The 13,550-nt window shown below is 36.6% G+C and overlaps 1 protein-coding gene across 1 annotated transcript in view; it reads left to right on the forward strand.

Moving 5' to 3' along the window:
* The first annotated feature begins 11,166 nt into the window (after nt 1–11,166).
* The window catches only part of lrrtm4l1 (leucine rich repeat transmembrane neuronal 4 like 1), an 80,541-nt gene continuing 78,157 nt past the window's right edge, over nt 11,167–13,550 (forward strand). The window contains exon 1 of the mRNA XM_079449457.1: nt 11,167–11,237. The gene's annotated coding sequence lies outside the window, so the exon portion shown is untranslated. The remainder of the gene's footprint in view (nt 11,238–13,550) is intronic.

The raw sequence follows: 13,550 nt of genomic DNA on the forward strand, positions 1-13,550 counted from the left end.
ATTTCTTTAAGTCATAAAATCCATGAGATGAGATCACCTCATCCAAATTTCCCTTTAATGTTATCTATTTTGGTGTAGATACTTGTTTTTCTGACCCCGGCCCTTTGACCTGCAGCGATGCTTCAGTGTTATTTCTTTCCTGTGCCCTGACCGATTATCCAATCACCTTGTTACAAACCTTTCATTGGCAGACTGTAATTGCTTCGGGCTGTTACACTTCATGTACTGTACAATCTCAAGGGGAAAAACACAATTAATTTGCGTGTGTTTTTTTCCCTCTCACTCTCTGGATCTTTACTGCACATATCCCTTTAATGTCAAATAAAATGCCGACTCTGCACGTTGGCTAGTGGATTGGTGGCGACCATTTTGACGTGAATTTTGGCTGAGATGTAAAAGTGACCAACCACAATATTTGTTAAATTCTGTACCATGTTCTGCTTGTAAATATCTAGGTTGCCCTCCTCAACACCGTGTCTACTCGAAGAGACATGACACAAGAAAAGGCTTGTTATAAATGGGTTTACCGTTTCATGTTGTGTCGCGCTGCATACACTGTGGACAAAATGTACAATTATTAAGGGTTCTAAAGGGTTCTATTGTCTTTTGAGGCCACAAACTTCCAGTGGTTTGTTTTCCCACCAAGCTCATAATAGACCCTTTGACATGACGTCACGCATCTTCCATTCTGCCACGAAGCCATGAATCGTTGCTTCCATTAGCACCTCAGAATGGAGTTTACCAAGTACCTTGCACAGCTGCCATAAATATGGCTAGATGATGTACAACTTCTTGGAGACAAGATCAAAGCTAGATAAAGGATAAAAATTCTTTGTTGACGGTACCTGTTTGATTATGAACGTTATTGATTTGTTTTATTTTTGCGTTAGCGAAGGTGTTAGGATAAGTACTCGAATAAGGGTTCTGTCAGTCAATAACTCTACGAAATTTTAACATGCCTGATACTTAACACAATAATAATCTTACCTGTCTTGACCACTCGTATTTTCAGTCACTGTTTTTAAAATGTAGCGCAACGGCAAACCGGAAGTTCTTCTTTTTGTTTGTTGCAAAGCGGAAATTATGATACACTGCTTTGCGAAAAGGCGGAAGTTGAATGACGTCATTGACCGCGTTAACATGGACAACAATAATTCGATTTTAACACCCTTAAGAATGGACCATGTAAACAGAGCTTTTTGATTAGCTTGATCCGTCTAAACTCAATCGTAATCAACCTAATCGTAGTAAACACAAATTGAATTAAAACGTGTGGAGTACTCCTATTTTATTCGCATTATCGAAGTGCGGTATAAACATGTACACACCTTAATCGCACTATTACCGGCGTGTAGGAACTTTCGCGGCACTTTTCGACAGGTTACACATACGCACGGCAGTGGTTGTGTCGTTTCCGCGTCTTAAATTCCATTAAAACCACTCCCTCCCACCAGTCCTTACTTCGTACTCTTGATCCATTACCAAAAAAGTGAAGAGGATGCCTGTTGCTGAGAGTTTGTGTCCGCGGTCGTCTGTTAGCACGTATGGCATGTATAGTAGTTAACTGTGTTTGAAGCTGGAGTAAAATTACAAATGAAACACCAAAAACTTTATGTGGTACCATGGCGGAGACAAACTGTTTGTTGATACATGAAATTATGGAGGGACATCGATAAGCCTGGCTTAGGGACGTAATGAATAATGCCGTTAATTTAACTATATAGTGTAACGTAAAACGGGAACATGAAAGGTATATTCTTAAGACAACTCATGTAAACACCTTAATCGTAATATTAGCTTACTCAGAATAAGGCAAATAATTTGATTGATGCTATCCATGTAAACGCAGTCATTGTGAAAAGGACCTATATCAACCTTGGATGACCCTGACACTTGTTTTAATGAAAAAAGCCTTCATAACCGCACAGCTGCATACAAAAATGGCCTTCAGGAAACGTATACTGTATAATCAGAAAATAAGAATAATATTATCAATATAGTAGGTATGTTCCCCTTTTTAATCAATGTAGCTTTTTTACAGTGTTCTATAAAGACATATCAAAATAAAAATAAATTGGCTCATTTGAGGTTTCATAAATGTATCTCTTGTATAACAACAATCTTTTAAACAGGCGGAATTGATATCGAACTTTAACTGAGCCAATTGATCAATTTAAACGAACAAGTCACTTGGATATATTGAGCTGGAGAGCACTGAAACTTGTTTGAATACAAAATATATTATGACTTACAATACTTTATATATGGTGTCAGCCATGGATTTATTTGCCGAAAATTGAAATGGGACCATCTGGTCAAAACGAAAAAGCAATTTGCAAAGCAAATGCAATGTTTGCAGACCTTGAATACTGCAAAGAAAACTTGTTTATATTCATGGTTAAACTTGTATTTACTTCTGTTTTAGGATCAGTTAAAAATGAATACATCAATTTCACAACTTTCGTGTGTTTTTGCATTCTTTCACATTTCTTTCATTCGCGTTGATTTCTGGGTGACTTTCTGTAATTTGTTTCTGTTGAATTCCATGGCTGTATACTGGGGTTAAATGTTCACATTTTGTACAGTATAGTTTTCAGGGCTAAATGTTTATCTTATAATACCAAAACAAATGAAGAAGCCTTTCCATCAGAAATGAAGAAAAGCGATATTATTGGAAATCCGTGGGCATGCCGTCTTAAGTCCAGACACGGTTCAATTTAAGCCTGCTCCTTGGCACTGCCCTGTCTTGCAGGTTAAAGCCGTCTGTCCCTTTGATCAAGAGACAAATTAAGAAAACCTGACAGTAAACACCAGCTCAAATCACAGTAGGACTTCAGGTCCATTCAGAGCTTTTGATTTACTGAGAGACCAAAATGTGATGATCGTGTCAATTAACCTAAGGCCACTAGACATTGCAGGCCAGTCATTTTGTGTTGGCAGTATGTTTAGAAACCTTCTGGCGAATCTTATAGTCGAACCACAAAAAGAGAATGCAAGCTGAAATCTTCCTGCTGTTGAAGAAATGTTGCTGTAAAAGTGCATTGCAATTATTTCTTTATTATTTGGCCTTATACTTTTTAAGTGCTGGGTCAAGTATGCATGTGGTATAGAGCTGGAAATTAAATACAGTTATTTGTCACATATTTTTTTTTCTTTATTGTTCATGAACTTGAATTGGTAGCTGCTAAAGTTGGTGAAGATTGGCTCTCGGCATGGTGCTTTCTCCTTGGCCCGTCGTGTCCTGTAGCTTGGCTGATTTAACAGAGCTGGAGAATGATAGCCTGTCTGCTTCTGATGATTTTAAATCGCTTTTGTATATACTGCACTGTTTTGCAAATATAAGCTTAGAGCTAAAATGCCGGTGAGGTATAAATGAAATATGAAAATATTTTTAAGAGAGTACAGCTTGTGAATAGATCTGTGGAGAAATAGTTCACCCATGAATTTGCGTTAAAAAAGGATATGCTGTAAAATGATTTTTTCACTGTATGTTTAATCAAAAACGGTGAAAATGTGTTGTTATTTTTACGATTCAAATGTTATACAAAGTATTTTATGTTGACCCTAATTTTCAGTAGTTTGGAGTAAAAACAGGTGCACATTGAGATACAGAGAAAATGAGAAATACACTCCTAACATGTTTTATTTGTAATGTTAACTAATGTATTAGGAAGGTGCATTCACAAATATAAAATGGAATCTAGTCACAGATTTATTTCCTAACATGACCCATATTGGTAGTTGATACATCGTAAATCTGTCCTATGGTGTGACAACAAAAGAAAAAACTAAGAAAAAAAATCTCATACTTATAAAAGTTATAAGTGAACAGTGAAGTTTGCTGTGACACCATTGGCCTACACATGTACAGTATATTTGTCAACTACCCATATATTTTTTGTAAGTTGTACATAGGCCTACCTGTTATAGAGGGTTTCATCGGACACACGCGCCTGGCTTGTAGCTAATCATTTATATATTAATCAATTTGTATTCATATAAATGCATATGAACATTTTCATTGTATAATAGTTGTTAGTTTAATTTCACATTCATTTGATTAAATAAACAATTTGTTGGATGAGTCGTGTCACTTTGTCACATTTAGGTTTAGCCCAGTAATGGTTTCTGACAACCAAAATCATACTGGCTAGACATTCTTTTTTCTTGCTCGGCAAATAATATATTTATTTATTTTGTAATCAGAAATAATCTACAGGGACTCTAACCATGCGGATGCGGTTGGCAGCTCAACAAATAGGATTAAAAAGATGTTGGGTTATAAAATCACTGTAGTTTTACAATAGAGATTTTTAGTATCACAATTTATTGTGATCACATAGACACTGATAAACTGTTATACCACATGAACTCTTCGATATACATTATTATTATTATATAATTATAGAAATGTATACACAGTTTATCGTTATATATAATGTTTCAAAAATCTATAACAAATGCAAATTTATAGTCAGGGATGACAAACAAACAGTAGTACTGAACATTTCTAAACGGAAATCTACATAGACAACATGGAGAAATCTGTATGGTATAAAGAGTTGAGATTTATTCCATAAGTGACAGTACAATCATCACTTAATTAATGCTGTAAAGTTAACTGCTTTACTTCTGGCACATTCTCAGCACTCACCCTCCCCAAAAAGATTGACTTTTTAGAGAGAAAGTTTCTGAGACTATACATAGTATACGTTATTTGAAATGAACAGAATGCACACAATGCGTGATCCAGACATGTTATTGCTGCTTTTCACATTGACCTTGATTGAAATATTAATTTGGAATATGAGGGATATTTTGCTCTGAAATGACAGATGACAGTATACTGCAAAGTATTATTTCTTAGGATTCCCAGTCCACAGTTTACAAGGTTGATGACACACATGCATTTAAAGATGAAACAATCTCTGAATCAGCCATATCAGATCGTTGACAGGCACAGTCTTTAGACGGATGTGTTTCTCACAACTTTTAATAAAAGGTTTTATTTCAGACCATTTGAATACAAGATTGCATCATGCCATCTAAAAATATGTTGTGTAACTCCTGCACAACTCTTGAACAATGATATCTCGTAACCACTGTTGTTTTCTCAGGCTGTTGACATGACGGTTTTCCGTGATTTCTCCACCGCACGTCAGATCTGCCTGTGCAGACGCCAGATGGATATACACGGTAGTCCGTTCTGCCACCTCCCATCATTTTCAGCCGAAAGAGTAAGACACTAGCATCCTGTGGGCGGTGTTGTCTAAATGTATTCACCCCTGTTTATTTTGGTCCCACAACTAGTTTGTTTCCGAAAGAGGATCCCTGCCATTGTCTTGAGTACAGACCACGTTATCGCTGTTGGTGCGCATGCTTGTGACGGATTTTAGTTACAGAGACCATCAGACTTTAACTGTATATATTTCAACTATTTTTATGAATACAATGTACAAAAAATAACGAGTCGTAAATAACAAACATACGGTGGGAGCGTCCTGACTCGCCTACTTCTGATTGGTTCATTTACTGGGAATGCTGCTATCTGATTGGTCCCTATCTCAAAATCCCTCACCCATACCTAACCCTAACCATAGGGGGGAAGGCATACAGATTTTTATCCTCCCGTTTCTTAATCAACTGAAAATCGACTGCAAATTGTATAAACAAACACACAAAAGTCTATGGATCAAGGCATCACAGATTAACGCGATAGCTAAAACAATAAAACGAAAGCATTGCAGATAATTTGCCCTTCAAATAGTTTCAGCTACCTGTAACTTACTCACAAACCTTCCTCTTGTTACTGCAGAAACACCAGCAGCTAATGATTCATCATTTTTTGTTAGGTGCTGTATGGTGAGGCTGTTTATTCTTTGATTAATGAAAAATAGATTTTCTCCCTGTACAAAAAACAACACTGGACTACAAAAACCCCATTAAAAGAATCATGAAAATGAAAGACTAAAGACGAAAGAAAAAAGAAAAAAACGACCAAAGATGCGTTTATGATTATACGCATTCATCTGTGCAACAGCAAGATTGACATGTTTTATTTTAAAGTTGCCATTGGCTGACCCCGTCTGTGTTTTCTTCCCCACATCTCATTTGGCTCTTTGTTAAAAATTGATGTGAAATAACAGATCCAGTCTCGTATAGAGAATGATGCATTAAATTACGGGAAGGCCCACGCGCAGTAAAAAGGTTCTCCTGTTGTGTTTTGGCTCTGGTCGCATTGAGCTCGATTCCACAGAGCGATGATACTTAAATTGTCTCCTGGCTGAATGGCTGTCATATTTAGAAACATTTACATAATCAGAGTCATTTGCATATGGGCCAGTAGAGTTTTTGTTGTAGGAGAAGGACTACAGCAGACGTGAGACTTGATGCCAGTGTTGTCTGCGTAGCTTTTAATTTTACTTAGTGTTTGTCTTTGAAGATGGCAGAATCTTTGTTAGAGGAAGGAAAAGTGTGGAAGGGAGAGGAAAGCGTGGCACATTCTTTATTAAAACTTGGTGACGTAAGCCAATTCATTACGCAAAATTCCTGAGCGAAGTGTTAATTTTATCACTGGTAATTTTTTAGTTCTTGCACTCTTGTGATCTCATGTGGAGATAAATTGATTCTTCGTCTTATCATAAATAATCTCTAGTTACGCTAATGGTTGAGATATCCCAGCATGGCACTTCCACAGAGTTTCCATGGACAGCTTCTTAAACCGTGAAGATAACACAAAAAATGCTTTATGGAGACATAAATATGGTAGTTTTCAGGGAGATAAAGAATCCCGTTGTTTATCCTTGGAATGAGAACAGACTGTACCGTTTATTGAAGAGCAAATTATATTGTTTCGGTAATATTTAGAAAAAAGACATAAGTTATTACTATGGATTTGGGAACCTGAAAAGAAATCCTTGAGGGGCTGTTATAGTCTCGTGGAGCCAGACCTTCAGTATGAAAGTCTGGGAACTTCGCCGCTTTCTATGGCCAAGGCCTGCCCAAGAGACCATATGACTGGCAGGTAAAGCCACCAATCACTTTTCGTTTTGTGCTGTGTCATGTTTAGAGGCGTGGAAATGTCCAGTGTACATTCACGAAGGTGTTACAAGTTATCAGCAACAACAATGATTATAAGCTTATGCCTCAAACCTTGCATACTTTTAAGAATGAAGCGTTTAGTCGATCGTGATGAATTTCAACCTTTTTAAACACGACAGATTTCTTTTTAGGTCAGACGGCTTCGTGTTGTTTCCAGGCGGACCGTTAAATGCACGGGTGCCGGAAATCCTGTGAAATTCAACCAATCAGATAACGACTGAACTGTTTTCAGAAAGGTGTGCCTTATGCATCAGACATTTAACCAACGGTCGGTGGGCGTGACGTCTGAGGCTGAGACTAAGGCTCTTTAGGCATCATTGTAACCTAATTGAAAAAAGCCAGGGGGTGTAATTTGAAAACTGTATGTAGATAAATGTTGTGAAATTTGTAAGAAATAAAAACTAAAATATCCAGGTGCTATTTTACCCTAAAATCCAATGAAAGAAAAATATTTTTTTATAAAATCAATACCACATTGCAAACAATTAAGCTCCAGGCTCTGACTCAGTTTTCATCTTCAAATTAAAAACTTGCGGAAATAAAAAGCTAAGTTATCACTCAAATATGTGTCCCTCTATGAAATAAAAGCTGAAGTCTCAAAGTTCATCAAAATTTCATCAAAAACAGTAAACCATAAAAAATGACTGTGGGTGGGTTTTCACAGGTATGTTCACATATTGCATCAGTATGTTCACATATAGGATATGTTGCACTGCCTTTAGTTTATGATTGGGGATTTGTGTATGGTGTGTGTTAAGTTGATGTTTAGATAAAAAATGTGTAAATAAATCCTAATAGCATATTTTATTTTGTTTTGATTTGGGGCACAGTTGTCCCTGTGTGCATATTGACATGAGATCTCCAGTCTTTTTTTCTACAAATTGTCGGATCACATTTTGTATTAGTTGTCCTTACTATGCATTTACATTTGGCAGACGCTTTTATCCAAAGCGAGTCAAGCGACTTACATTGCATTATAGTATACGTTTGTTTCTGAGTACTATGCAAATATTTGTTACTTTCTTTATCCTTCAGAACACAAAATAAGATATTTTGAAGAATGTTGGTAACCAAACAACACTGGCCCCATTGACTTCCAATGTATGAACACAAAACCACTGAGACATTTCAAAGAAGAAAGAGTGGTATACAGGTTACATCAGTGTATATAAATTATGACAGAATTTGTATTTTGGGGTCACTTTCCAATATTTATGCACGTAATAATGACATTTTATTAAGGCTGCCTGATATAAAGTGAGATTAAGTGCTCTAGGACAAATTGAAATGCCATTTGTATTTAATTGTATAAAGTACTAATAAGAATAATGTCAGTGGTTAGAATCGCTTTCCCTTATCTTTATTATTGTCCAAGGCACTCAACAGCTTTAAAATGAGCAACTATCAATTTAGTTTCAAGAAAATGCTCAATGCATGCCATTTTTGATAACTTGTAAGATAAAACAAAACTCTTCTTTGCAACCATAGTTTAGCAGAGGGCATACTGTAGATTTAAAACAGACATGTTTACTCTTTTAAACACCTGTCAGGGCTCTACAGATATACAGTGCTCATGACACCCAGTGCATGACAGGGTACAGAAAGTGTGAACAAAGGTTCAAAGCAGGAAAGCCAATTTGACTTGTTCCAGATCTTGCTCGGTGTACAACTGATCAATAAAACATGTGCACAAACCCAAGCAGCTAACAAAGGTAGCAGATGTCAGAGGCATGGCGCCTGAATTTGTCAGTTTTCCCCTGCTTGTTACTGAAGCGTATAACTGCTAAACAAGAGTGGCACGGTTTTGTTACAATTAACGAGATAAAGGGCAAGAGATGTGTGAAAATCATTTTCAGGCACTTTGCTGTGTTTGGCATTGAATGCCAAAATGATCTACACCCTGATGCATACATACAGTGCTATGGACAAAAGTATTGGGATGCCCCTTCTCGTTTATCTATTAATTCCAAGACAAATAATGATGCTATACCATACAATACCATTTTTGGTTTTTAAACTGTATAAGTCAGTGATGGGTTTATGTGATGAGTGTTTGGCTCAAAGGTGTTCAGCTGGGTTCGGGTCTGGGACCAATCAAGTTCCTCCACACTAGACCGAATCAATCATTTCTTTATGAACTGTTATAAAAATAGAAGCAAAATTCTCTGGAATAGCATCATATGCTGAACGTTTAAGATTTGTGCTTAAGAAAATGGCTAAAGTAAAGAACATTGTTCACTGATAATCTTGGGTGAGTCAATAAAATGAATGAGCTACTACGAAGGTTGAATTTCACGATATTCTGATTCATCAATCACCAAGTCACGAATACATGTTTTATTTAGATCTATGTTCAAGTATATGCAAATTCAGCCTAATGAACATTTTGAAATGAAAAATGAAAACACGGGTTTCCCCCCCAAAAGCATACTGTATGGATTTGAAGTTGTCTGTCAAATAATAATTGAGATTTCTTTTTCATTCGGTAATGAGCCACACGTTTGCATGATCTATTGCCTTCCTGATATGTTTGACATGCCTCGTGTAATTAGCCGTTTCCCTCTCTCTGATTAGAGTTATCAATCTAACCTCAAATGAAATTAGACCGAGAAAGCGCTATAGAGCTCTCACACCCGCGTCCAGATTAATTATGAAAAAACATTTCCACAGGCACTGAATCACAGTCAAGAGGAATATTAATCCGTCGTCAATTATAAGAGTACATCCGGTTTCTTTAAGAGAAAAGAGAAAAGCTCTCTGCGTTCTTGAGCTTGAGTCTCAAGCTTGCTTACTAATGAAAAACGCTCGCAAATGTTGATCAGATCCGATGCCGTAAAGATCGCACATGCTAAAACCAGAATTCAGTTACTGACAAAGTCATTTGGAGTGCTTTGATGCATTATTCATGCCTCCTTGGAGATGCTATATGAGAATCAACTGAACCTAGAGATTTGTCTTGTAGTAAACCGGAAAGGGAGAAGCCTGCTGTTTGCTTGAAATGTCATGAAAACAAGGCAATGTTCTCATTTCTCATCATTTTTTGAACACCTGTGAAAGTTTGGGCCACGTCCGACTGACGGTCTGTGGGGCTCTGTGGCACTGCGAGGGGAAATTCTGTCTGGTGATATCGAGAAGAGCCGTGTTTCACACAGCCCCACATGTTTGCTGATAAAATGAATTGTGTTTAATTGATGAAGTTTCACTGGTGCTTCACGCCTGAAGTGAAAAGTGGGTAAGAAAAGCAGCTATTTTCTATTCGAAAAATGTGATTGGTCTAGTGCCTGTCCTGCTCCAAACACGAGCATTAACAGCAATATAAAAGTTAGATAACTCATGCAATGAATGCATTCTTTAATTTTTTATTTATTCAATTAATATTCATTGCTTTAGAGCCAAGAAGATTTGTAGAAGCTAGCATTAGCAGCATTACAGTACAGTACAATGCTGTAGCATTACGTGCTTGTTGTTTTTGTGCGAATGGTTGACAGGTAGAACATCCCATCGTGGCATTCAGAACGAATGCAATCATTAGATGGACATTTTTATACCGAAAACTCCAGAGAAGAAATGAATAATTGCTCTCGTGATATAACGAAGCCAGTAAATTGTTAAAAATGTTAATAGAAAAAAGACAACATTACCTTCCCTAGATTTAGTTCCTCAGGGCAAGTAAAACATGCGGCTTAAAATAAATCCACACTCTGGTCACATACAAAAAAGGAGCCTATAAATTGTTTTGATACAAAAATGCATACTTTGTGTTTTAAATTAAGAATTGTGCTCTGGTACACTAACATTTAAATATATCTAGGGACAAGTCAAGACAATTGTGAGGTTTCAGTTGTGTGTTTTTTTTACAGTACAGCCATCAAAATGGCAGCAACGGTTATAGTTCTTAAAATTAATTTTAAGTGATTCTCATATCTTCATCATGTTTCTGTCTAGTTTTGTAATACTGCCTTGTCTTTTATTTTGAAGTTGAATTTTGTAGTCCTTGTCATTAGTTGTTGTAGTCTTTTAATGTTAGCCTGCCTTAATTGTGCCCATGTGTCCCTTGTTCCTCTTGATTGTCTTGTGTGTAGCCCTCAGGTTTCCAGCGTCTTTTATCAAGCTTTGTTTGTGTCCAGTCATTGCTGGTAAGTTTCTTGATGTCATAGTCAAATCCTTATGGTTTCATGTTAGGCTGCTCATGGATTTGATTCATTACTGATTGTATGTGACATGATTGAAAAACATATGTTTGGTTTCCTTACTGCTTTATGTATCTGTTGTGGCAGAGTTTATTTCTTTGTTGTAATAACTTTGTTCTTCCTTTTTGTTATTTTTAATTTTTTTGGTTTGAATTTGGATGTGAGATTGTGTTGGTGATATGTTAACGGAGATCTGAATTTCAGTTGCTCATTCACTTTCCAGACCATAACATCATCAAACCAACAAGAGGTGTTTCAGACAGTATTTTTTAATATGCAGTTGAACATAAAACTTTAAAGTTTAAAAACTAAAAATTCATAAAGTCACGTTCACATACACCCTTAACTGATATAATATATTTACAATTATAAAAACATTCAAATTAAAATAAATTCTGCAAATTACAACGATTCAGACCATCAAATGAGGGAATCGCCTTTTTATGAATGTGGTGTAATACAGTGCTCATCATAACCGGGAGATCACATGACAACCACATCACCCATTGTCTCCGATGAAACAAATTCAGTCTTAATTCACAAATGACTCCGTAATGAAAATATTACATTGAATACGTGTAATAAGAGAAATGGTTAAAGGCAGTGTGATAGCCCTGGGGACCCTTTCCAATTTAGCCTCTCTACAGTCATCGTCAAAGTTGCTGCAACAGTAATAAACCTATTTCCTCAGGTGGGTGTTATCTCACCTACTGATCTCATGCAATGAAAAGGTGTGATGATTAGTTTCACACTTTTTGAAGATCCTGTAAGCTTCATTACCTTTTCCGATTCCTGCAGGGTTTACATGGCAAAAGAAAACCTCACAGAGTGGGTCATTGGTAGTTTCTAATTGGGCGAAAAAATGTCACGGAGAGAAATGCTCATTTTGACTGCCAATTATTAAGTCACAACGAGAGCAGGCTTGAGTTTCGTGAAAAATAAATTGACCTATTTATTAAGTGCTCGCTCTTGCTTGCCTTATTCCTGTAATGGTTTGAGAATTCTCACAGATTTTGAGGTATTTCTAACTGTGGGCAGAAGTTTGCGTCACGAAATCTTTGCAGAGTATTTCCTGGCATTTTAACTCACTTACTGTCAAATTAGCCCCGAGAACTTTGCCCAAATTGTTACAATTTTGTACAAGCCTTGCACCTGCACTTACCATTTTCTGTTGCTTGACAGTATCTGTCAACATCCTCCACAATGGCGTTTCTGCGGAGGCCACATCATCTGGCTAACCAGCCTGGAGATATCCAGGGTTGTGAATCATCTTTCGGAAATTAATTGAAAATGTCTTTTGAATTCCAAATTACTTTCTAAATTTAAACACACAGTGTTACACATGCATCAGATTATTGTCAATGTCACATTTTCATAATTGCATTTGAAAATCCAGTGTGTATTTTTTTGGAGGATCTATTGACAGAAATGCAATATAATATACATAACCAAATTTTCAGAGGTGTATAAAGACCTTTCATAATTAAGTGTTATGGTTTTATTACCCTAGAATTTCTAGCTGCATACACCGAGGGTCCCCATACATGGAATTCCCCATGTTGTTTCTACAGTAGCCCTAAACAGACAAACTCCTCTACAGAGCGCGTTTCATAAATAAGTTATTCTCCTTCGGCAAAGAAGCAGCGAAAACATGACGAGATCTTTCTCCTCTCTCAACCTGCCTTAGAGCTTCGGTGAGCCATTGACTACGTTTACATGCAACCTCATAATGCGATTATAATAGAATTTTGTCAATATTGCGATTACCCTTTAACTCAGGTAAACGCAATAATTCAATCTCAATAATGCGATTAAGCTCATAATCGCAGCAAGTATAATCTAAGTTTCAAGGAAGGCACGTAAATATGCAAGGCAATGTAAACGTAATCGCATTTATGCTGCTCTGACCAAGTCACGCATGTGCTTCTGTCGTGCATCATAAGCGCAAATTTATGGGTTGACAGTTTGAAGTTTCAACTCGCTGTCAGCAGTCTCTGACCCTTATATTCACACGGAAAACAACGCGAATAAAATTACAGCATACACCACCGTTGTAAAGGCATTTTCCATCATATTTTTATCTTCAACATTATGCAGAATAACAATAAAATACATCCACATAACAGTGTTTTGTTATTTGAAACAAAAAAATTAAAACCATAGCAATTAACACATCACCACTGAATCTGAGATCATCGATTATTATTAAAAAAGATCTGACTAGTAAAACATTCATGTTAACGGGAGCAAAGAGGTGCT

This window comes from Barbatula barbatula, assembly GCF_947034865.1.
Source record: "Barbatula barbatula genome assembly, chromosome: 24".
Taxonomy (NCBI): domain Eukaryota; kingdom Metazoa; phylum Chordata; class Actinopteri; order Cypriniformes; family Nemacheilidae; genus Barbatula; species Barbatula barbatula.